General features: G+C 38.9%; 1 protein-coding gene across 8 annotated transcripts in view; it reads right to left on the bottom strand.

The window, feature by feature from the left end:
* Positions 1–27,310, bottom strand: part of LOC127647278 (RNA binding protein fox-1 homolog 1) — a 425,943-nt gene that overhangs the window by 114,414 nt on the left and 284,219 nt on the right. Inside the window, exon 1 of one of the 8 annotated variants that reach the window (XM_052131440.1) lies at positions 25,813–25,947. The exons of the other annotated variants lie outside the window; for them this stretch is intronic. The gene's annotated coding sequence lies outside the window, so the exon portion shown is untranslated. Of the gene's footprint in view, positions 1–25,812; positions 25,948–27,310 lie in introns of those variants that run through there. 8 annotated transcript variants of the gene reach the window in all.

Genomic DNA, 27,310 nt, shown 5'->3' with positions numbered 1-27,310 from the left:
AACAAATAAAATAATAAGATAAAGATAACAAATAATAAAAAAATTCAGTCATGGGTCAGGAAAGTTGCATATTAACTCAATTAATTTATTGCTAAAACTGGAGGATGTGGTTAGGGGCCCCATTTAAATGTCCCTTATTTTAAAACTTCAAAAGTGGCAACCCTAAATGAGACACAAATGTATGCCCCTCAGAAGTTAAAAAGTATGTGACTAAGCTGCATCAGACATCAGTCTTGTACACGCATTTGCTCAAATCTGTCCAGCTTGTCTGTGCTAAATATAGCTAGCAGAAACTTATATCTGTAACAGTCAAATACAAATGAGCTAAAAGTAGCGTACAACAAAGCAAATGCCGCTGCAGCAGCACGCTGACTCCAGGGTTATCTAAGCAAGCCACAGAAGTCTTAATTACTAGTTAGGCTAGTGCCACTGCTATGCTTTAGCTGCATGCAGATAATTATTTTAGGAGATCTTGCTCAGACGGCTAGTGTTGCCTTTGAAAGTATCACATACTTGTCTTTTTTTCAATTCCTCATTAAATCTTTTCATCTACTGTAAATCAGCACAGGATCAATGACTTATTTACTCTGCAGCGTGAAATTGTGCTGAGGGATGATTTTGTTTCTGTGGGTGGAGAAGGAAATCAAATGGTAGGAGCTTGCAGCTAATGCATGTTAGCTTCAGTCTGGGATCGGGTCTGAGTCATCGCCCTCTGATGATAATGAGACATAAACTTGAGGAAACAGTAGCACAACACCGCAAGCACACAGACATATGGCTAATAAAAGAAAATCTCAGTGAAACAGGAGTACTGTGGCATATCTGTTCTCGCTTAAAATACTTGACATTGGACGTGGGTCATGTTTCTGAGTGTGACTGAATATGCTCATGATCCCATGATCTTGCCAATAATAGTATGTGTGCATACATACTTTTTAGGGACAAATGCTAAATATGACAAAACTTCCCTTTGGTAGGTTACTTTACTGTAATTGCATCTTAAATATCCTTGAACCCTTTTGCATGAACTATCAAACCAGTGTGATTACACAAGGATGGCTCAGACGCGAATGATCAAACAGGTGTGATCTGCATTCATGCTTGCTTTGCAATGAAAATATGGCGGCACACATCGCCGGCAAGTGCATTCGCGATCACATCATATCTATAATAATCAATTATTATAAACATCTAAAAACCACATTATATGCTTGATAATATATAATCTGTCCTCCAGTGCATCTGCTGTGAAGTGTAAGGTAAAATTTATTTTAATTACAGTGCGCATTAAAGAACTCATGCTGGGAGATCTGTCATTTACAGGAGAAACTCAGGTGTGAAAAGGTTAACTAAAGTTAACATATACAGTATAATCTTATTGTAAAGTGTTACCAAGTGTTAGTCTGTAGTACTTATATTGTAGCTTCATATAAAATCAGTAGAAGTCTATGGTATGTTCCCATTTAGATATGTGTATGTGCATCTAAACTCGGTTCGGTTCTAATTTGCATTGCAGAGCATGAAGTGCAGATTCATAGTCACACATGCAATATGTCAGCTGTCACAGGCGTGAATGCAACAACAGCACAGACACAAAGTGCTCATCAGGCAAGCGCATATCCTGCAGACACTCTGATGCTTGTCAGGTACAGGTGATTTTAATTACAGCCATTATTTACACAGCTGAAACAAAGTGGCGAGGTGGCACTAAACCAGGCTGTCAGGCAGCCATACACTCATACTGGCTGGAGAAAGCTAATTTCCTTGCCTTACTCGTCTTTCTCCCCTCCATCCAACCCACCCCCCTCACTGCCTTCTATTCTCCCTCTGTCTCTTTCTACTCTGTGTCCTCCTCCCTTTCTGGGTGAAAGGAACATGCAGTAAGAACATTAATCACGCATCATGTTTAACCTTGAAATCATGTCATTTTCTCTTAGCATTGCTGTCTGCACTATATTACTGTATATGAACTGCACAGCTAGCATAATATACAGGACAAAGGTGTTCAAAGAGTCCAAATTGAAAGTCTGGGATTCAAAATCTAATATAAAATTGGAAATAATTTTAAACAAAGAAATTTTATGATGTAAATTAATAAAAAAATATTTAAGATTCTGCACAAATCCATAGGCAAATTTGAGACATTGACCACGTTACCTCTCTTGTATGAAAGGACAGATTTCCTTGCTTTCATTGAAGCACACAAGGTGCCCTTTGGAACATTCTCAAATCATGCTGGGTTAACATGGATTATCAGGTTTTGCTCAAACTTGAGGAGTCAGCTTGAGTGCATGTCGCTATTAAAAGCAAAACCAAACACACCAAAAATGAAGAAATCCTGAAATTCTTGTTTAATTAAAATTAAAATTTTTCACTATAAATACATGCCCAATTCCCCCAACTTTTCAATTTTATTTTAGACCAGTTAAATCACTCTCAGCTTTCAGGCAAGCTGCAGAATTCTTTCCATTTCCTACAGATTGCAGGAGCCATATATTTTCTGCAGATCAATGGTGGGGTAAGGGGGTTAAAACATTAATACTATTTGATCAAAAAGCTGTACTATTTTTGTTTTTTGTGAAAAAAAAGACAAAGAAGGAGAAGAAGAATATGACAGCAACAGTGATAACAAGGAGAACCAGAGAAAAAAGTGTGTTTCTCTGTATGTGTGTGAAGAAATAAAGGCTAAGACTCTGGCAGATGTTGCAGGGTCTCTGATGACTGTGTCATGACAGATGTCGTAGCTGTGAGAGGTATGACCAGGCCTAATGACTTCTGGAGTGAGTGCACAGGTACACTAGAGCAGAACTAATCAGACACAGATGGACATACACAGAGATCTGCAGGAGCAGGCCAGGACACACTGATGTCTCTGCCAGGACCAAACTCATGGCCCTCCGGGAAGGCCAGCAATCAAGCTCTGTATCCAATCAGATTCTTTATTCATGACCATTAAGGCACATGCATTTGGATCCAGAGATTACAGTAGTGACAAGATGGCCATCGTTCCAACGTGCTTCAAGGCCACCACCATTGTCCTCATGCCAAAGAAGTCTTCAGTTTCCTGCCTCAACGACTACCGTCACGTCACACTCACACCCATCATCATGAAGTGCTTCGAGAGGCTCGTCATGAGGCACATTAAGACCCAGCTTCCCCCCTCACTAGACCCACTGCAGTTTGTGTATCATCCAAACCGTTCAACAGACGATGCCATCGCCACCACCCTCCTTCTGGCCCTCACCCACCTAGATAAAAAGGACTCGAATGCTGTTCATTGACTTCAGCTCATCATTCAACACAATCATTCCCCAGCACCTGATTGGAAAGCTCAACCTGCTGGGCCTGGACACCTCCCCTGCAACTGGATCCTGGACTTCCTGACTGGGAGACCTCAGTCAGTCCGGATCGTAAACAGCATCTCCACCACCACCACACTGAGCACTGGGGCCCCCCAGGGCTGTGTGCTCAGTCCACTGCTGTTCATTCTGCTGACTCATGACTGTGCAGCAATGCACAGCTTGAATCACATCATCAAGTTCGCCGATGACACGACCGTGGTGGGTCTCATCAGCAAGAATGACGAGTCAGCATACAAAGAGGAGGTGAAGCGGCTAACGGACTGGTGTAGAGCCAACAACCTGTCTCTGAATGTGGACAAAACAAAAGAGATGGTTGTTGACTTTAGGAGAGCACAGAGTGACCACTCTCTGCTGAACATCGATGGCTCCTCTTTGTATGCTGAGATCGTCAAGAGCACCAAATTCCTTGGTGTTCATCGGCGGAGAACCTCTCCTGGTCCCTCAACACCATCTCTATTACCAAGAAAGCCCAGCAGCGTCTCTACTTTCTTCAAAGGCTGAGGAAAGCACATCTCCCAACCCCCATCCTCACTACATTCTATAGAGGGACTATTGAGAGCATCCTGAGCAGCTGCATCACTACCTGGTTTGGGACTTGCACCGTTTTGGACCGCAAAGCCCTGCAGAGGATAGTGAGGACAGCTGAGAAGATCATCGGGGTCTCTCTTCCCTCCATCAAAGACATTTACAATAAACACTGCATCCGCAAAGGAACCAGCATTGTGGACGACCCCATACACCCCTCACACAAACTCTTCACCCTCCTGCTGTCTGGCAAGAGGTACCAAAGTATTTGGGCCCTCACGGCCAGACTATGTAACAGGTTCTTCTCCCAAGCCATCAGACTCCTCAATACTTAGAGACTGGTTTGACACACACACACACACACACACACATGTCCTGAGTTGCACTTTAATTTTGTCACTTTATAACTGGCTGCTACCCCAATAACTGCTATGTGCATAGAACACTATCTCATAGTACGTTATGTTTACATTTGGCATTTTTAGAAACTGTCATCTTTTGCACTACTGTGTACTGGTCAGTGCTGCACTGTCTCTTACTGTGTCTGTTGTCCTGTTCATTGTTAGTAATTTATTGTACTGTCTCGTACTTTTTGCACACGTTTGCACGGGCACTTTATATAGGTATGTTATTTAGTCTGTGTAGTCTCATGTGGTTCTGGGTTTGTCCTATGTTGTTTTATGTAGCACCATTGTCCTGGAGGAACGTTGTCTCGTTTCGCTGTGTTCTGTACTAACTGTATATGGTTGAAACGACAATAAAAACCACTTGACTTGACTTGACATGTCAATGATGACCAAAACATTGTGTGTGCCAAGATGATGAGTGAAAACAGTTAAGGAAGAGAGTCTGTATAGGTACAAAACTACATATATCCAGTCTTAAAGAAGCCCTTAATAATGGTTTCAGGTTTACTTGAACCTGATCAGACATGTTTCTTCAGGAGGTGTTCACATAGCAAATGTTCCTCCATTCAAAAAGGACTGAGTTGTTACGGAATGGACATCTTAAAACATAACTCTCACAGTGCAAAACGCTCAGATAAAAGTGAGTCACCATGCAATGGAATCAGCACAATTTAATTGCGAGACGTTGCATGTAGCAGGATTTACAGTATCTGCACTTCTCTGTATTATGGGAGCTGTGGATTGATTGCATTTCATTTTCACTATATTGACCAATTTCATGGTTTTGTTTGAAAATATTTACACTAGTACCAAACAATTAATTTAATGGCTTGTTAGGCAGACCAGTTATTTTCTGTGTGACTGCAGAATGGAGGGTATCACGTGTGCGTGCTCACATGTCTCTTCATGAGTGAGCTTGGAGGACTGGCATCTGTCATAATTATGTTCAGTGTGTTGACAGGCCTCGCTGTCTAACAAGATATATCCCATTATTGCCAGATGTTTTAAAATTGCCATTATAAATGTTTACACTGTGTAGTAACCCAAGCTATTAGTTTCGACTAGTGACATAAAATACTCCAAAAGCCAGCATAAAAAAACATTAGTGTCAGCTGCAGTAAAAGTTGTGCTATTCATTTTAGCGGAGGATGCAACATCTCTGAATATGGCCCATCTGTTATGACTTCAAATGACCCAAATTACTTTACAAATATGGTTCCATCAAATTATTTTCATCATTGTTTTCAGCACAAATGCCTGGTGCTCAAAGACAAAAGGTTGTATTGCAGCGTCAACGATGAACCATCGCGAATGGGTAAGCCTGCACAAATTTGGATAGAATAATATTTTACACCCCAACCCCCCCAGTGTCATTTCAAACCGGTATGCTGTTATTTTTTCCTTGAAGCTCTTGCCATACAATGACAGTTCATATTAACAAGAGCTTTCAAGTATATAAAAAAAAAAGAGTCAAAACGCAATAAATGTAGTTCATATGACTCATAAGTTATATTCCAAGTCTTCTAAACCCATACAATAGGTTTCATTAAGGATGCTTTCACACTGGCAGTTTATTTTGAAACAGAGCATGGTTCCAAGAAAAATTGGTAATGTGAAAACTGTCATGCGACCCAGGGTGTGTACCGTGGTACTGAACCCTAGACTACCTGTAGGAGGTGGTCTGAGTTCGGTTGCAATGGAACTGTAGCGCGATTCAGTGAATGTGATAGCAACTCGGACTCGTTCAGGAAGTAAAGTAAACTGAGCATGCGTTTTTCAATCCTGAAAGTCCCAGAAAGTCTGTCTGTCTGTCTATCTATCTTATAAATACCATACAGTATATAAATACTATTATAGGTTATAAATATAGGGTATAATAGGATATGACAGTGGCGTTATCTTCACCTTGGACACGAGCATAAGCGTGCAGTGTAAACAAAGATGCAAATTAATTCCTTGCAATCAGCTGTCTCCTGAAAAAAACGCAGTTTGCGAGCAGCAGCAAGCTGCATTCCTCTGGACGTCTGATGAGGTACGCCAATGAAGCGCACATATCAACATCATCATCAAGTTCGCCGATGACACGACCGTGGTGGGTCTCATCAGCAAGAACAACGAGTCAGCATACAGAGAGGAGGTGCAGCGGCTGATGAACTGGTGTAGAGCCAACAACCTGTCCCTGAATGTCGACAAAACAAAAGAGATGGTTGTTGACTTTAGGAGAGCACAAGGTGAACACACTCCGCTGAACATCGACGGCTCCTCTGTGGAGATTGTCAAGAGCACCAAATTTCTTGGTGTTCACCTGGCGGAGAACCTCACCTGGTCCCTCAACACCAGCTCTATCACCAAGAAAGCCCAGCAGCGTCTCTACTTTCTTCGAAGGCTGAGGAAAGCACATCTCCCAACCCCCATCCTCACTACATTCTATAGAGGGACTATTGAGAGCATCCTGAGCAGCTGCATCACTGCCTGGTTTGGGACTTGCACCGTTTCGGACCGCAAAGCCCTGCAGAGGATAGTGAGGACAGCTGAGAAGATCATTGGGGTCTCTCTTCCCTCCATCAAAGACATTTACAAAAAACACTGTATCCGCAAAGCAACCAGCATTGTGGACGACCCCACACACCCCTCACACAAACTCTTTACCCTCCTCCCGTCTGGCAAGAGGTACCGAAGCATTCGGGCCCTCACGGCCAGACTGTGTAACAGCTTCTTCCCCAAGCCATCAGACTTCTCAATACTCAGAGACTGGTTTGACACACACGTGTCCTGAGTTGCACTTTAATAACTGTCACTTTATAACCGTCTGCTACCTCAATAACTGCTATGTGCATAGAACATTATCTCATAGTATGTTATGTTTACATTTTAGAAACTGTCATCTTTTTGCACTACTGAGTACTGGTCGGCGCTGCACTGTCTATTGTCCTGTTCATTGTCAGTAATTTGTTGTACTGTCCCGTACTTTTTGCACATGTTTGCACGTGCACTTTATATAGGTAGTTTATATAGGTATTTTATTTCGTTGTGTAGTCTCATGTGGTCCTATGTTGGTCCTTTGTTGTTTTTATGTAGCACCATGGTCCTGGAGGAACGTTGTCTCGTTTTGCTGTGTACTGTACTAACTGTATATGGTTGAAACGACAATAAAAACCACTTGACTTGACTTGATATACGCAGCTGTTGTTCACTCTGCTCTGCATAATGGCACCAAAATAAAAATAAAAATGTATGATGAGTTGCTTTGTGTTCACCATGTGTGTTTGTGATGATGTAAGATGATCGCAAATGGATTGGGGTTCGACAGAATCAAGTTAGTGTGAAACCAGACCAACACTGTGCGGGGCACCGGGAACAATCCCACTTGGAATCAGACCACAGCAAACATGCCCAGTGTGAAAGCCCCCTAAGAAACAGGCTGAATTTTAAATCATTATTCAGTGATAATCTTGCCCTTCACCAAAACTGACATTTAGTCAGCATTTGCATTTAAATTTTTTTTAGCATTTTTGGAGCATCACTTACATTGTCACAGTGAACTGTAGTTGCATAAAGCTGCATAAAGATTCTTAAAAAAAAAAAACATAATCCACTTTTGTGTTCCATAGAATGAAAGTATTAGCATATGGGTTTGGAAAGACATGAGGGTAAGTAAATGATGAAAGAATGTTCATGTTTGTGTGAACTATATGTTTAAAATAGACCATACATGCATTTCAGGTCTTTCCTCACTGTGCAGCTATTGCTCTGTAACAGTAGCACATCACTGTGGGAATGGGAGGTTGTAAGGTGTGGTGGAAATCAATGTAAATTAAAGGTATGACTGGTGGAAGCCCAAGGGTTTACACAGGAGTTATCGGGGTCTTCCACCCATCAGCATCTCCTATCACACATCCGACAGTTCCTGTGAAGTGTCATAAACTGCCGGGCCCATTTCCAGGCTCGCTGTGGCTCCCTGCAAAGCCCCCAGGGCTGTCTGCTTTACCAGAATACAAAAGATGTGTTGGTGTTCTCTTTCTCTCTCTCTCTCTCTCTCTCTAAAGTCAATATATGAGGCTCTTTCTCTCCAGATATCAGATGTATTCGCAAATCTATACTGAGCCCAGGAAGATACTAACCCCAACCCGGCCTCCCCCGGGTTTAAGGCTGCTGGAAAATGTAGTCTTCAGTGTAACTACGAATCTTAAAGTCAGCATAAATTCAAAATTGACAATATTAACTTTTTCAATGTATGTTTCTGCTCTTATTGGGAGTGATTCATCAGTGCATGTTATTGCAAATAATATACATTTCGTTCATTCATATTTATATTTATATTTATTTGACATCCTACCTCTTCTGCAAATGACATAACATTCATTTGCACATGACCATATATCTATATAGAGCACATTTGTACGTACGTTATTGTTTTATTGTGTACTTCTATATATTTTTATCTACTCTCTCTCTCTCTCTCTCTCTCTCTCTCTCTCTCTGTATATATATATATATATATATATATATATATATATATATATATATATATATATATATATATATATATGTGTGTATATACACACCGATCAGCCACATCATTAAAACCACCTGCCTAATATTGTGTAGATCCCCTTCGTGCTGCCAAAACAGCACCAACCCCCAAAATCCAAAGAGATCAGCAGTTACAGAAATACTCAAACCAGCCCAACTGGCACCAACAATCATGCCACACTCCAATTTACTGAGATCACATTTTGTACCCATTCTGATGGTTGATGTGAATATTAGCTGAAGCACCTGACCCATATCTGCATGATTTTATGTACTACACTGCTGCAACATGATTGGCTGTTTAGATAATCACATGGATGTGATGGTGCCAGATGGGCTGGTTTGAGTAACTCCTGATCTCCTGGGATTTTCAAGAACAATAGTCTCTAGAATTTACTCCGAATGGTGCCAAAAAAAAAAAAAAACATTGAGTGAGCGAAACAAAACAAAACAAAACAAAACAAAACACCTTGTTAATGAGAGAGGTTAACAGAGAATGGCCAGAATGGTTCAAACTGACAAAGTTTATGGTAACTCAGATAATGCTATTCAGAATGCTATTCTGAGATGCGGGTTGGTGCTGTTTTGGCAGCATGAGGGGGACCTACACAATATTAGGCAGGTGGTTTTAATGTTGTGGCTGATCGGTATGTATGTATATATATATATATATATATATATATATATATATATATATATATATATATATATATATATACATACATACATACATACATACATACATACATACATACATATATATATATATATATATATATATATATATATATATATATATATATATATATACACACCGATATGTGTGTGTCTGTCTGTTTTGTACTGGATGCTTCTGTCACCATGACAAATTATTTTGGCTATAAAGCTCATTCTGATACTTATTCTGAAAGAAATACAGGTTAGGAACAACATGAGAATGAGCAATTTCTACATTTTAGGGTGAACTACCCCTTTAAGGGTGTCCTGTTCATAAGCAAGAACTGTGCATCATAAGAGCTCAGGTATGTCTGTGTATTTGCTCTGCGGTGGTTGAGCAGGGAAGCCGTGGCTTTAGAAGCTTTGTGTCAGCTTATCCCAGCACTGCATGGGCTCTGTTACAAACACCAGGAAAAACACAGGTCACTGGGCAAACTTGAGTGAAGTGTTAGCATGTGTGTGAGAGACTTGGCCCTTGGCACGTTTTCCTGACGCAGAGTGGGGGTGACAGATGGAGCTGACATGCCAACCTTTGCACTGTGTTATAGACAGACAGGGAAGTGGAAACCGCGTTCCATCACGGGGGAATACAGACGCAAACATGGTCGCTCTATCACCCACGCTTGCCTCCCTGACAAAACATATTAGCGTTGGATTTCACCATCCACACCTCTGCACTTAAAACTTGCTGATGATCTGCATACACACGTGTGCTTGCCGCACACACGCCTATGTGTGCTGCCGTGGGACTGCCGAGCCTCCGCTAATTGTGGTTTTAATTGTCATGGTGATTCTAGTGTGGCACTAATATATTTGATGAGTCTGACATGACTTATTGGCAGATCCATGGAGCGTGCACGGCGACCTGACAAAAACGCATTGATTAATTACTAGCCATCCAAGACAATTAACTGGAATGGAATGCGAAAACAAGTGGCAAGCAACTTTCGACACATACCATCCTACCCTTGTTTAAACCCTCTGAGGATACGTCAAACAATTTCTTTCCCTCCGTTTCCACGGCAACACTAATATATTAGCTCACCAGTGTTACTGGAAAGCATTTCACTTGACAGTTTTAAAAATGATTTAAAAGCCGGCTTAGTATGTTAATCTCATCCTCACTACAGTAAATCATTCTGTGGATAAACTTCTCTTCCAGCTGTCATGGACAGATCGAGGAGGGGAAGTCTTCTTTGCCTGTGGTCTTGCCGGAGAGGCTAGTTTAGTGACATATCTCCATATTGCTGCTGTTCTCATCCATTGTTCAAACGTCAGCAAAACCATGTGGACACTAAGCCCATTTGTTTTAACAAGCCAGAGTACATAAATAATTGCTCTGTTGCAAAACCTAGTGAGATGCCAAAGGAGGCAGTTTTTTAAGGAATAATACTGTCACAGTACGTGATTAATTATACTGCCTTCTAAGATATCATACTGTACACTAAAAAAAAAAACATTTAAAAAAACCCATAGGAAATTCCAGAGAGGACCTATGGCAAATTAGTCTTCCAGTTTTGCCTACTTGATGTCACAGCTGAGTAAGATCTATTTTGAGTCGAATCTGGCAATCTATTTGGCATATAGAGATGCTGCTTATGTATTAGCTCAGCTACATGTTAATGTCAAACTCTACTGAAATCAATTGTGAGTCAAGTCTCACTATTCATGTGGCACGTGGAGTTGTCTATGATGAGAGTTCCATGATGGTTAGGATGCTGCCTTAGAAAGCAGCAAGGTTTCGAATCAAAAATACAATTTCCACCTTAGTGATCATACTGGCCATCATGAAGCTGCAGAACTGGAGATCCCTCAAAAAAGGAGGCAATTGCGCTTGTGGAGATCCACTTCCTGTTCCCATCACAGCATGAACGTAGCTGCTAATACTCGTCTATTCTACACCACCCTCCCGCTCCACCCGCTGATGTCTAACACCCTCTTACAGAGCCCTGCTCGCTGTTCTCTCTTTGTCTTTTTCCCCCACCAACTCTTTTTATCTCCCTGAGTCTCTACCCCCCTCCTCCTCTTGAATTTCCTTGCCTCTCTCTGATTGAGCTCACTCTCCCCCCAGACAGAGCAGGTTGGTGCTGGCACACATAACAATTGCAGAGCTTCTAGCACTTACAGTAAATGAAGCTCCGGCAGCAGCCCACTGAGATGCATTAGATTAGGTAATTGAGATATGAGTGATGGCGCAGGCCGGCCCCTGCCGCAGAGGTCTTGGAAATAAGCATTTGCCGCATCCGGCATATTACAGCCTCAGATTATGGAGGGCCCTGATAGAATAATGTCAGCCAAACACAGGGCTAAAATTGAACTGTCAAGAACTGTCAAATACACAATAATATGCTTTGCAAACCTAAGTCATTTCGCCACTCTGAATAGCTTTGGACTGGCGAATGGCTGCAGGAATATCGCCAGACCAAATGCGCTCAGAGCCACGAGGGCTGTTCTGCTGAGGTTGCATATGGCCGAGTGCACATTGAGAAAATGTAGTGCACACTACATGTGAATTAGATCTGAGAAACCTGGGTGTTAATGATTTTAAGCAGAACTGGTTCTGTCTCATCTGTTAACATGATTTACGAGGGGAAACGTAATTTGTTTCAACACAGAAGCTGAAATGATTTTCTTTAAATGGGTGAAATGAAAATTCGGTCATCATTTACAGTACTCACTTGCACGTCGTTCAAAACCCAGAAAAATGTATTTCTTCATGGGACACAAAAAGAGCTATCTAGTAGAATGCCCAAACTCCTCTTTTCCATACAATGAAAGTGAATGGTGACCACAGCTGTTCCCATCTACTCTTATTGTAAGGGGAGGAGCAGTTTGAATCTTCTAATAGTTTTGTTGTCTGTGCAAGAAATAAAGTTGTGAGAGAAATAATTTCCATTTCAGAATCAGAATCAGAATCAGCTTTATTGCCAAGTATGCTCACACATACAAGGAATTTGTCTGGGTGACAGGAGCTTCCAGTGCACAACAATACAAAAAACAATACAAATTTCTTGAGTGAACTATCCTTTTAAGGCATGTACACCTCATTCCCCACTGAATCTGCCACACTACTAAAATGTTCACCTGTGTATGGATTAATGGTTTTAATTATGAGGACTAGGGATGAAACAGTTAACGGTTTCACTGTAAACCACGATAAAATTCCCGATGGTTAGTAATACGCCACATTTAATTAGCATTAAAACCATGCACGATTATCGTGATTCGTAAAACTTGTGGTAAATGCTGTCCACACACCCAAGAAGACCAAATCAGAAGTGTGGTCATATTTTGGATTTTATAACAATGCTGAGAGAAAATTAGTAGAAGATGGTAACCCTGGCTGAAGAGCTTGCCAGAGGAAAGTCGCTGCGAAATGGGGCAACGCGACCAATCTGGCGAGTCATCTTCGTGACAACCATCCATCATTTTATAGTGCATGCAAGGTAAGTTAACTTTTAGCTCAGTGCATGAGTTGGGGAAAAGTAAATAGTTGGATACAATATTTAATTGGGTTGAAATAATTTCTTATCTCACTTGTAAAAAACACAAGCTTCCGCAAAGAAAAAGTTCCTAGCAAGTGCATCGCTTTGAGCCAAGGCAAATGAACAAGAAAACAAGACAGTAACAAAAAAAAATATGTGCAACATTTAATTGATGCACATTCATACCACTAATTTTCAGATAATTACGGGGACATGAAAAAGTGATTTGAGATAAATGTTTATAAATTTTACCTGTTCTCTAATTATTTTATAATCCATTGCATTCTACAAAACAATCGTCCAATACAACGATTTTTTTTTTCTCTCTCTCTTTTTTTTTGTGATGTATGTGCTGTTGTTGGGCCTAGAGCCTGTAATAAAGTTTAAAAAAATACTGATGTCCTCCGATTTAATTTTCAGTACAACCGATAACTATAACAGAGACGCACAATGACACCAGTTGTGTTTGTATTAAAGGAGAGAGCGCGAGACATGAAAGAAGCCGGAGTTTCAGGATGAGCGACCAGAATCAAGAATTTCAGAGAGATATGTAATAACATGTTATGCAGTTTAGTCACCCAAACAACATATTTTGATCATTTAAAATGGGTGTGTAAGTTAATAATAATAATAATAATAATAATGTAACAACACCAATAATAATAATAATTATTATTATACTTCAATTGCTATTCCCTTGTTTACTAATTTTATTTGTTGTTTGTTGATTTTCAAATATAAAACCTGTTTAAATGATTTCAGTGTGTGTATCAGTGCTTTTTGTACATTTTCAGCACATTTTAACAATGCCGTGATAATACTGATAACCGTGATAATTTTGGTCACAATAATCGTGATATTAAATTTTCATACCATTACATCTCTACTGAGGACTGGCAGGGCATATCTGCATGCATGTCCACATTTCCATGGGTGCCCTGCAAGCTGTGAAGTCAAATTGATTTAAGCCTTGGCATCTCTGAATCTCTATGCAGTAAACTACTTGGCTTCAACTGAGCACGTTTGTCCATCACACAATGAGAACCAAATAAAAAACAACAAAACAGGCTTGCGGCTATCCATGAATATTCACGCTTCGGCTTATTCCCTTTACTTATAGAGTTTAGCCCTCAAGTAAACCTTATGAAAGCAAACCACCTAATCACTAAATATACTGTATAATTAAGTTGTAAATCACCCAAACATATGATAAAAACATTCTCCAGAGCTAGATTTTCTTCTCACTGGATTGAAGACAGAGATATCATCACTTTAAATAAGCCACAAATCAATACCTCAGCATTAGCATGGGCTCACCAACTTCCAGTGCCAGCACTTCATTTAGGTAATGGCCTAAAGAGCCAGTGGGAAGAGAGTGGACTGACATAGGAGCCCAACACAGGAAAGTGCACTTAAAGCACAGCAGACTAAATCAGGGCCAATTAGTGTGGCTGTGGTCCACAGCAGCTGGGCATAGTCTGGGGGAAGAGATGCTCAGGGCTGGAGCTGAAAGATTGTGGCAGTCTTGAAGCAGGTCTCTCCTGAATAAGAAGACAGCTGGGGATGTGAGGGAGAGATAAATAGAGAGATGGGCTGATATAGAAAGAGGGCAGCAGACCACTATCGGCCAAAGAACACAGCACTCTTTTTCCTGTAACCCCGTCTGACATCAATCAATGTGTGAACTGGAGGTAGAGTGTCAACTCAGTCACTAAAACAAATATCTGTAAAGATATGACACAGAGGCTTTTGTTGTGAATTCTAGATGCTTTTATGGGAACCTTAAGTTCATAATCTCCTTGTTTTCTATTCCTGTATTCTCCTGACAGTTTAAGCTGTAAAAGACGCAATTAAATCAAAATGAGAATTTTGTGGCTTTTAGTTTAGAGCCATCTACATGCTAAAATACCCTTAACAGTGAACATTTAGCAGATATACACATTTCAAATTTGCAGTCTTTCGGGAAAATTAACCAAATATATGAATAACTCATTCTGCACTCCATAGATTGTCCAATTAAATACTCTCTGAAAACACTTGAAACAGCAAATCATGGTTCATATGGCTGTGACATACCTAAAGCATTTTGGCTATTAAAAAACTAAACCAAAAACAAGGGATGAGACCTTCAATATGTCCTACCCAAATAACATTTTCAAAAGGAAATAATCAACACAGGACAGAAAATTTCATGGGACCTTTATAGAGGTTGTTCAGCAAAAAATTTATTCTGTCATCATTTACACACCCTCACGTTGTTCCGCAGCCATATGACTTTGTGCCATGGAACACAAACGTGGTTGTCAGGCAGAATGCTAGGGACTGACTGCCTTAGTCTCCATCTATTTTGAGAAGATGACAACAATGTGTTCTTTTTGGGTAAAAAAACTCCTTTAATGTTGTTTAAATCTATGTTACACAACAATATGATGTTGTCTTAGGGGAGCATCTTGGCAGGGGCCATTAGATGCTCTTGCAGACAGCTCCTGAAGGACTGAGCAATTGCACTGGGATGCTAAGAGCATGTCGTGCAGAGCTAAGCAAAGGTATCTTTAGGACAAAGCGCAACAACGCCGGGAGAATGACTGTGAGCAATCTGAGCTTGTTATTCATCCCGCTGTTGTCCTGAGCTGGGGCTATCATGCATAAGCACGCCACCACAAACAAACTGCAGCCCGGGCACCTCCACCACTCCTGTACGCATCCACTGTTTCACCCTGCTAATTCCTTTGGCTTGCTTTAAAGGGAGAAGCATCCCCTTCTGTCAATGTCACTGCGGATATCCCTATATACAATGCAATTGAAGATAAGACTAATCTTGCACACCCACACGGCATCTTAATTTTTTTCCCTATCAAAGCTGACAGTATGTACAAAACCAGCGGATTAGCCACAGACTTTAGCCATATCCTCTGGAATAAACTCAAGCACAGTAAGTAAACCCAGCAAGAACAAAACACTGTTTAATGTACATATGTCTATATGTCTATATGTATGTATGTATATATATATTAGTGCTGTCGAAAAATTTGTTTAACACCACAAAAAAAAATTTAACGCTGTTAATGTGTAATATAACCCAGTTATGAGTTCATGAGAAGCGAGTCAATTCACGCAAATGCCAATAATGCCACATGCATTGACCGTCGGGTAAACAGATGGTGGGAGACATTATGCTGATACCTGCGCCACGCATTTTATCAATGCAGCACAGCAGTATAAACATGCCCACAAAGCACATATAGATCTCAGAAATTTGTAATATGACTGCAGCGGCGAGAAAGCTACCATTTGCCATGGTGCGAGCCATGAGTGAGTCGAAAGTAGTGAGGCACGGTGTGAGCGTGAGGCAAAAGTAGTGAGGCGTGGTGCGAGCACAAAGTGAAAGTGTGAGGCAGCCAGTGGAGGTTCTGGTGCCCCCCTAGAGACTCGGTGCCCTACGCAGACTGTGTAACATGCGTATAGGGAGCAGCGGTACTGATTACCGACTGACAGAAACCCTCCTGCTGTCTCAAAAGGTTCTATCACAGTGTCTCTGTTTGATAGTGCACTAGCCAATGCAGAAGTTGGAGACATTGCTGGAACACTGCATGTAATCTACACTGTCATGTGTAGATTAATGGGTTAACCCATTTAATCCAACCAGTTACAATTGTGACTGGGGTCTAAAAGCAGTTTTTGATGTATTTTTGTAAATGACAATGCAGACTTTTTTGCATGAGTGATGGAAATAGTCACATGATGAGAGATATTTAATTCCACTGTGCTCCTGTAAAGATTATGCCAGTCAAAACTCCCTAAAAAGAAGAAAATAAATCCTGTCATAATACACTTACACATACTATATTTTGCAAAGAATTTGAATTGAGTTGTGTTCATTTGCACTGTTATTCAACTCTGTTGGTGGGGTAGGTTTTGTGTGGATGACTGAAAAATACATCTGGATGCATATTTTGCGACTCATGTTTATAAAGATATTGCGATTAATCACAATTAATGACAAAAACTTTTGTGATTAATCACGATTAAATATTTTAATCATTTGACATCCCTAATTTATACAGTATATATATATATATATATATCCATGATGGTGTGTGCATTTGACATTTTTTATATTATGCTTAAATAATAAACAAGTGTTAAATTAGCATAAATGTATGCATTTTTGTTTATTTTCACTTGGGGCAGTGAAATGAGTTTATGTGCAAAAATAATGCATTTGCTAAATGCCTCGTTCTGTTTTATCCTTTTGCACTATAAAACCCAGGCACAGAAATGCTTTCTAATTTTAAAAAGATTAGATATTCAAGGTATTAAAAGATTTCTCTTGCATAAATGCTGGGTTCATAACATCTGCGCTGGGTGTCATTTGTGTGCTTACAAATTTTAAGTAAATGGATTATAGAGGCCTTCTACACAACACAGAGATAAAAAAACAACACGCAGTTCCATGCCAGAGAAAATCCAGGACTCTTTATGAGGTAATTTCCTCCCTATGAGAAATTATAAAAGCTGTAAATAACAAATATTCAATGCAGCTATGAATTCCTTGTGCTTTATGAACACAGAATACAAACCCAGATACCCTTTAAATACACAGAACACAAACAAACACACAAAAAAGACAGTTATAAATAAAATAGTATTTATTCTTATTATAGTGTAGTCTACTGAGTCTGGCATTTTGATGTCAATATGCAAATTTTAGATTTGAATTAATTTAATTTCATCACATCTGCTAAAGGCCTAATTCTGCTCTCTTATTTTAATACTTGGCTTTACGGCTTGTAATTGTATGATTTGCATTTTTTTTTTTTTTTTGCACCCATTATAAATAATCCATGCAACACACAGTGTGGCTGCCAAGCTAGCATCACTTTCTATTTAATCTTGTGAAACAGTTGCTTTATCTCCTTGTTCAATCTGGGCTTTATCTTTTGTTGATGCACCGTACTATTGATATGGAAATGTTTACAAAGCAATACTTGCCTCATTCAGCTAAAGTGAGAGTTCAATGTATTAAAATAAATTACATTTTATCACCCTCAGCATGCTTCACTCACAGTAATTCACGTCATAACAGGGGTTGTTTTCTGTAATGACTCCCTTGCCTGGCCATGGATCCTTTTAAAGCCCTCATCATTAAGGAGGTTGCATTTATATGTATTGCCAGGAGAGCAGAGTCTCTTTTTGTTTTATTTTGTTTTGTTATTTGGCGCAGAACTATCGAACGTGGTATTCTCCTTCAACTCCCTGTGGGGTTGTGAGCGGAGCCCCCGTTACATCGGCATGTGCTCCATTATCATTTCAATACGAGTATGACACACAGACGCAAGGTGGAATGCTATGTTTCTATTTCCATTCCACAACCGATAGAAAATTACATCTGCCCGGTGTGAGGTTTCCCTGACACCCTTCTTGCCCTCCTGCAAGTGAAACGCTAGCAATCACATAAGCAACTAGCATAATGTGTACTGTTTGGCCCAGGCAAAACAAGACAAGAAAAGACTATAACCAGTTACACCACAATAAACATGTTTCAATTGTGCTCAACACACAGCACTTAACTCCCACAGATGATAACAGAGTATGGCACAACCCCTTGCCAGCTTCCCAGGGAAATAAAAGAGGGAACAATCTAACACTATACTTCATTCACACACTTAAGGGCCATGCATTTTCCAAACGATGAAACATATAATCACTCTGGCCCGGGGATATTTAACAGTGAATAGACACAGAGTTTGCACAGTCTGGATCTTTGTTAAGTCATGGGGAATAATCAGATATAAAACAAGGGATGCTTTTTATTTATTCATAGCTGCTTTGTAGAGCTTCTGTTGCTTTAAAACGGGTGTTGCTTTTGGATTCGCATTCATGTATTACTGTCAAATTAAAGTCAACATGAATCCCCCATTCACAAACTATTGTACTCCTGTAATGTGATTTATTTCTGAGTAAATCAAGACTTTCAAAAAGAAAAAATGTTGGGTGTAATACAATTTTATCCATATGGTTGTAAAAACTGTATAAGAACATGTGAATAATAAAACTAATACAAATCAGGTTTTTCCAAAAATATGACAATGCAAGATATATGTGTTAAACATGAGACTTGAAATCATCTAGTTATTCTCTGCTTTTGCGCTCAACACATGCACACATTGAATAAGTCGATAAGAATGTCAATAAAGGTGTTTACATGCATTGCAAATGCAAGGTAATTGTGCAAATATCTACATGTGCCAATAATTTTTTGGCATAAGCTGTTTATGACCTTACAAGTTGTCAGCTTATAAGGTATAATCAGTGTAAGACTGTGCATGTAAATGCACTCAATCCCTAAATACTGTACCTATTTGTCAATTGGTTAACATTATCCAATAGCCCATGAGGCCTAAGTGTAGTCAGTAAGGGGGGAAAACGTCATTTCAGAGTTAAAAAATTACCAAGCAAAACATTTTTAATTTGGAATGATGTGCAAGGATGAATCATTCAGATTTAAAAAAGAAACACGGGTAACACTTTCTATGAAGCCCATATTTATAATGCATTTTAAAGACATTAGAATACATTAATAATGTCTCATAATATATATTATATTATGTAATAACTTCTCATTAATAATTGTAACCACAATTATAATACTTACCTATTCATAGTTATTACTTAAGGTGTAATGCATTATAACACCAACAACATCCAGTTTTATCTGCAGAAGTTATTATGTATTATTTATATTTGTAATAAATATACAGTAATAGGTATGCTTTAAGTAAAGTGACAATATCAATGTCTTCTTATAAACATTCATAAGATATTTTAAGTGGTTATAATTACAAATCATGCAGGAAATTATATACATTACACATGCACAAAATACAAAACAACAGCAATTCAATGTCAATTTTGAGGTATGATGAAAAATGCTTGTAAAGCTACATTGTTAAAATATAGCTGCAAGCAGCGATGACAGGCCCAAGCACCATGGGTCCATTTCCACCTGGTGGCTTTCGGAAAACAATGCAAAGTGGACACATACATTTGGCATTTGACATTATTCTAAACACTTTTGTGCTAATATAAGAGGACTATTTTAAAGTCTGTTGTATGAGCCACACTTCCTGCTGCCAGATGGTGGTACTATGACCCAAAATAGTCACATCCATGTGATTAGCCCCAAGACTAAACATACATTTAAATTTTGGTTTAAATCACACATTGCACACAGACAATATGAGACACTTCCTGTTACCCATTTCTCACCATTAATTTGATGCCTTGCCATGAAAAATCTGCTCTCAATTTAGCATTTTCAATGTATTGGAATAATGTTGTCTAAATTTGGTGACAGTCTCATGAATCCCCTAGGAGGAGTATTTAAAAGTTCAGAGACTGCAATATTAAAAAATCTAAAATGTTCGACATCCTGTTGGGTGGAGCTAATAACTATAATTATGAAAGTTGTCTGGCTTGATGAGAAATATATATGTACCAAGTTTGGTGGCTGTAGGTGGAAATGGGGGTGCTACACATGCTGCCTTACATGCCCATTTTAAAGGGGTGCTACAAAGCCCCCCTAAATGCCCATACATTAAATTTTGCCAAGCCCTAATGGCCAACAACTCTCATGTGTAAGCAAAATTTTATGAAATTGTAAGTATGCCAAGTGCCTCAAGAACACCCAAATATAGGAAGAAAGGAATAATAACAATGAATGTGTTGCCATGGCAACACTAATTTAGATAGTCCTTTGACACTGTTATATCAACAGTGTCTTGACATTATTCTAAAGAATTTTGAATCAATTCATGTAAACATAAGAGGGCTATTTCAAAGTCTGTTAAAAGTGCCATACTTCCTGCTGCCAGTTGGTGGTGCTATGACCATGACCCATAATACCCGGTGTCTCCATGGCGAAGCAATACATTTATGCTCAAAAATGTAAAACAGAAAGTGCCTTATTTCTTCTGTGTGCATTGTGTGATTTTTATACAAATTCAGCGGTATGTTTGTTAATTGGGGCGCATCACATGGATGCATTAAAAATATCAAAAATCTGTTCGCTTAGCATCTTCAGTGTCTTGGCATAATATTGCCAGGTTTGGTGGCAGTCAAATGAAACCCCTTGGAGGAGTATTCAAAAGTTCTGGGTCTGCAATTTAAAAATGCACATTCAACCTAAAATGGCTGACTTCCTATTGGGCAGCGCTATTGACTGTAATTTTGAAAGTTGTCCGGCTTGATGAGTCCGGTTGCTTGTGTTATAATGCATTATACTCTAAGTATAACTATGAACAGGGGAAGTCTTATAATGTATTATAATTGTAGTTATAATTATTTATGAGAAGTTATAACTTATTATAAGGTGTATTATAATGTGAGACATTACAAATGCAGTATAATGCATGTATAATGTCTTTACTATGCATTATAAATATGGACTTCATAGAAAGTGTTACCAAAACTTGCACTGATTTAATGTTGTTCTTAAATTTAAACTGTTCCTTTTATTCGATCATAATATTGTGGTTTTAAAATGGCTTTAATCACATGAAAATATAAATAAATAATAGAAACAGAAAGACACATACACACCCACACAACCACAACAGCCTTACTTTGATTATATATTCTCTTTTCTAATTTCTGTCAAGAGGAGCTGCATTTGAAATGAGAGGATGGGCAGAAATCTGCATGATGTATTCAGCATTTAATGAGCGGCAGGGTGAAAAGTAGGCACAGGGACATACGCAGGGCCCTGTGAAATACCCTCTTCTGCACACTGTGATTATTCACCCTCATGTAACTCTTCACTTCCTATATCCGGTCAAGCCCACAAGATTTACCAATCCAAAGCTCTGACGGCTCGAGAAAAAAGACGCCTGTCCTCCTCCAGAAGGGCTGTCTGCTTTGAGATGCCCTGGCATTTCCCCGCACTGCTGGGGCTGAGGACACACCTCAACCAAGGTGCATCCAACTCTATACCTTGTAGGTGCTGTGGAGATAACCAATTTTTCAAAGCTCAAGCAGAACTTGCATAATGCCTCATGCACCCACGTTATGACTCACTAAATTATATAAACAGAAATGTGGGGTATTCTCTCTCTCCCTCTCTACCTCACTTGCTCACACTTTCAATTTATCCTGCTATTGTTATCGCTTCCAAAATCATTTTCAACTGAACAAAGAAACTGAAAACAATGTAATGAGGGTAAAAAAAGGCATGACAGCTTATGAAGAGGATCAAACTTTGTTTATGACGATAGGGAGAATACAATGTATACTACAAAGTGGGAGATTAAACAACACACAAAATGCAGTTTGGAACAAAATTACAGGCTTTCATATTTATTTATTTTTTTAGATAGGCCATGTGGTAGTCACTGTTAGTTTTTCCTAAATCATAAATAGTGAACAGCAATTCAAAAGTATTCCTTTATAGCAGGTGCCCAAGCAAGTGTGTTAAAGCTGCAATACACAACTTTGTGCTCCATAGCGACATCTATGGCTGAAATGTAAAATTGCCAGCAATTGCGGAAGAACACTTTATGTCCATCGTGTTTCGACACTACTTCTCTGGTGGATGAATCTCATGATTTGAGGTTACCTGGACATCACCTGTGTGATCATGACTGGGAGAAATCAAGATCCGGAGTCATAATGTGCTATTTTCAAGTTGATATTATTATGTTATACGATTAGACATTTAAAAATGAAATACTACTTGCTTTGATGAAGATAAATAACTCTCTTATTTACATATTTTGAATTAATTAATTTTCTGACACTACACTCAAAGCACATTTACACAGAGAACAAGGAACTCTCCTCAATCACCACCTGTTACCAGTATATTTTAATATATTTATTCAAGTACATATTTTAATATGTTTATTCAAGTGTTTTATCGACTATTAATGTTTGTATTGTATTATACTTATCAATTTAAAAGGGGAAACTTGTGATACTGCTGATTTGATTTCAACATAAGACTAAATAATTTTATATTATTAATCTCGTCAACAAAATCACTGATGAAAACCTTTGTTTTTGTCAACAATAACGAAGACGAGATGAAAAATTTGCATATCATGACAATAATTAAATTATTTTATTAAAGCATATTGTTGACAAAAATATAACGATAAAGATTATACTGCAAGATATAAACAGAAGAAGAAACATCTTGATAATCTGTAAATGTAACAAGATATTAGATATGGATTCATCTAATACATTAATCCAGTGTGTTGGCATTTCTCTGCTTAAGCTGCATGAGTTGAATGCACTTACACAGGCAAAATGAACCGCTTTAAAATGGGTAAATACCTCATTCAAATGCATTCTATTTATACATGAGATTCATCAATATATCCACAGCATTTATGGAACAACTTACATCTGCACAAAATTTTCATTGCGTAACTTGTGTTGTGAACCATAAGAAACAGGCTACATGCAATGTATCCTTTCACAGAAAATGAAAAGCATGACGAATTCAGAATAAAGGCTAACTTCTAAAAAGTAGCTTAATACATCCATCAATGCGTTCGTTTTTCACAAGGACAGTAGGCCTATGTACATTTATAATGTATGTTTGATACATGTTTACATTAGAAAATGTTTCTACAATTTTCTTTTATATATATATTTGAATATTTGATAAAAGTTTGGTCTGTTACAGTTTGACACTTTCATCATCAAGTAAAATATATACTTTGTTGACATTAAAATGTATGTCATTTTTGTCAGAGTAAAACTGACTAAAATGAATGAAAATTACATGACGAAATACTGAGTATAAATTACGATACAAAAGTTAGACAACGTTTGTTAACATTAGACATCACGATTGCTTGTCTGATTAGGTCAAACATTGTAAAGTTTTTATAACTGCAGGACATTCTGGCCAAATAGACCACGGTAGTAACTTATTTATAGAATGTCATTGTTACTAACCAGTGGTCAATATCATTTCAAGACTCACATGTTCTTGGCAAGCCTAGGACTAAAGGATTTATTTATGTAAATTATTACCATTATAAAGAAAAATACACACGTGTGTTAGCAAGTGAAAACATTTGCACCGATAACAGTACAATTATTGTATTTCACCACACACACTCAGATCAATAAAATATCTTACCTGTTGAGTATGTAAAAAGCCATTTCTGGGTTGCTTTTAAATCCTTTCAGATTTCGGAGTTGTTGCCACCCCTGAAAATTCAAGCCCATGTTGATTTGGGTTTTATTATGAACTCTGTTACTTTCCTTTTTCTTGTAGACTCTGCTCTGATCAGGGTTTCTTTGTTTTTACAAAGTGATTCCCTTGAGGTTTGCCATTTTGAGTGATCCATGGTCAATTTTTCTCATTCGTTGTGACAACAAACTTTCAGATTTAGCTACTTCCACACCATACACGTGCTACATGTAGCCGGATCTTATTTTCTCTGTGTATGGATATGATGCCAACACCCACAGGCAAAAGACGTATGTATGCAATTTCCATTAAATTCTGTCTCGACAGCTCTAACATATTTATAATATAATATCATTATTATAGGTTTATCAATGTGTATTTGGGCCGAAAACACTGTTTGGAAGATGGATTTTTGTTGCACTCTCTCATTAATACAATTTTTGTTATTTTTTAACAAAAATAAGTTACATAGTGTAGATTTAAACATGAAAATAATATGTAGCCTACAAGAAGTCTATTTCAGAAGTCATACGTATTAGTAAACATGCACAGTAACTTCCCCCGACAATGGATCGCGATCGGTAAATATACTGGTAAGGTTCGATTCATAAAAGTATGACAACCCTATCTAACATACTGTATGCAATTCCAAACATTATAGCAGGAAAACAACTTTGCCAAATGGATCACTGATAAAAATCCATCCAGACTGCAGCGATGCCATCCTAAACTACGTGATTGTGACTGACTGAACTGAACAGTGTCCTGTACCAGCTGGTACATCTTTCCTGTGTTTACGGACATGACATCATGACGCAAAGAGGAACAGCATAAGCCAGCGATTTTGTGACAAATCCGACCCAACAGCTCAAAATACAAATAATTTTTATAGGCTTACCCAAATGAATCGGAGTAAGGTAAGGACATTGTTTGAACACTGATTGTTTATGTACTTAATCACTAATGGCAATTTGTTACATTTAAACCCCCCAAAAAGCTTACATAGTGCAGCTTTTAGTCCAACTGTTTGTTGTTATTGCTCTCATAAGTACTTTCCAATGCACACTGTCATTACAATCATTATCATTTTAGCAGACTGAGAGAGTCATCAATATTCTAAACAAAGGTTTGGAGAGGGACAGAGTGAACTAGAGAGAGAAAATGGCAACAAAAACAAACTCTAATTCCCTGCTATTTCAATTACCCATCATTAGCTTGCATTTCCATGCCATCACCATTCCACCCAGCAAAATCAAGGTCTCTCTCACACATCCCCATTAGCTGTGATAAATGGACACCTGGTGTTTAGCAACAAAGCAACTCTCTGCTCTGGTAGCGGACTGATCGCACTATGAGACCCAGGCGTTCTCTGGTATTAACACACACACAAATACAGGGACACACATATCGCACACAGGTGCACTCAACTGGAGTCCATGGCAGAAATTCCCTTTCCTTTGTAGGTCAGCCTTAGTTGCAGGCATACTCAGAATGAACATTTCATTATAAAGACCCCATCCACTGCCTTAGCCCCGGGTCCCACGGCACTATATTGATTTTAATAGATACCAACTCACCCCCTTGTGATGCAAGAGCTCTTGTGTGGAAGAATAGCTACCAGGCAGTGTTAACAGAGGCTGCACAGCTCCATGAAGCAACACTCATGCACTCTCACACTGAAGGCAAATGAGCATTTTAAACAGCAATGCAAGAAACAAAAAGCCACGCACAAGGAGTAAGCACACAGTGGAAGAACGAGGGAATGGAAAGGAGGGGAGAGAAAGAAAGAGAGAAAGAGAGAGAGAGATGAGAAATTAATAATCCTAGAGACAAGTCCCCTCTGTGTTATTCATCACGCTGCTTTCTCACAAGCTGCGGAGAAGTGGAGATATGCAGATGGGAGGGGCCAGCGGCACACTCCATTGGTTCGCATGGCTCATTCCAATACATTGGAGCCAATCGACTTTTTACCCCTTTTTTTTTTTTAACGCTTTGCCTTGAGGCACAAATATACAGTAGCTGCCTCACAGTTTCATGAGAGAGAAGAGAGGATAAAAGACAAATGAAGAGATAAAAGATGGAGGGAAAGGAGGGTAGCAGGTAGGGCAGGGGTAGTGCGTAAACCGCTGGATAAGGAGCAGCGCTCAGGGGCTCAGCGATGTTGCTTTGAGTCAATGCACTATTAAGTTTATTTGAGCTGACTTCCCATTTGATGCTCTGTGGTGGGGTCACTCAATGGTGGGCAATTTCTTCCTAAATTATGCCATAATGAAATTGCTGCCTATTTTCCAAACCTATAATAACAACTTAAAAAAAAAAAAATTGAAATAATGCAGGAGATGTTGGCTAGTTGCCCTTGCTGTCAGACATTACAGGCAATTCCTTGCCTCCATTTTCCATGATACAATGAATACATTTCACAGCTAACTTGCTCTAAAGTGTGGGTGGTACAGCATAACAACCTACACTGTGTGAGAGAATATCTAACACTTTCACCTCTCTCTTTTTCTCTGGCATTGCAGTAAAGTGGCACGAGTCTCCAAACCTCCACACTCAGCCAAGCTCATCAATTATTGAGGCCGCATATAGGCCCCACAAAATCTGATGCTTTAAATGTAGTTTTGTGTTACAGTCGGTAAGAGCGAAGAGCTGATGCAGGGGAAAGGCTTATTGCTCTCCCTCGCACACCATGTGGTCTCTGTCAAGGCTGTCGTGTCTGCGGATTAAAATTCAGCCATATTTTGGAATTTGCATAAAGACATTGATGGTTGATTTGGAGACATGTGCTTCATGAATAGCACTCTGAAGTTCTCCTTATTTTAGGGATGTCCAAAGCTCATCTTGGTATTATGAAATTTACGTGACCATTTTTGCAATTCAAAATTTACGTTTGGCTGAAGGTTTCTAGTGAAATGTCCAGCAGGGTGTGCCAAAAGCCATTCAAAGGGGGTCAAATTCAGACAAGGTTTTAAGGTGAATTTTAGATGGATATTTTAATGATTAAAATGTACCTCCCTAACCTAAAACTTTAGCCTGAACCTAACCAATAGTGTTTTAAAATATAAATGAAATGTA

Source organism: Xyrauchen texanus, chromosome 8 (assembly GCF_025860055.1).
Source record: "Xyrauchen texanus isolate HMW12.3.18 chromosome 8, RBS_HiC_50CHRs, whole genome shotgun sequence".
NCBI classification, from domain to species: domain Eukaryota; kingdom Metazoa; phylum Chordata; class Actinopteri; order Cypriniformes; family Catostomidae; genus Xyrauchen; species Xyrauchen texanus.
The sequence above is the reverse complement of the archived record's forward strand: the minus strand, read 5'-3'. Positions and strand labels throughout refer to the sequence as shown.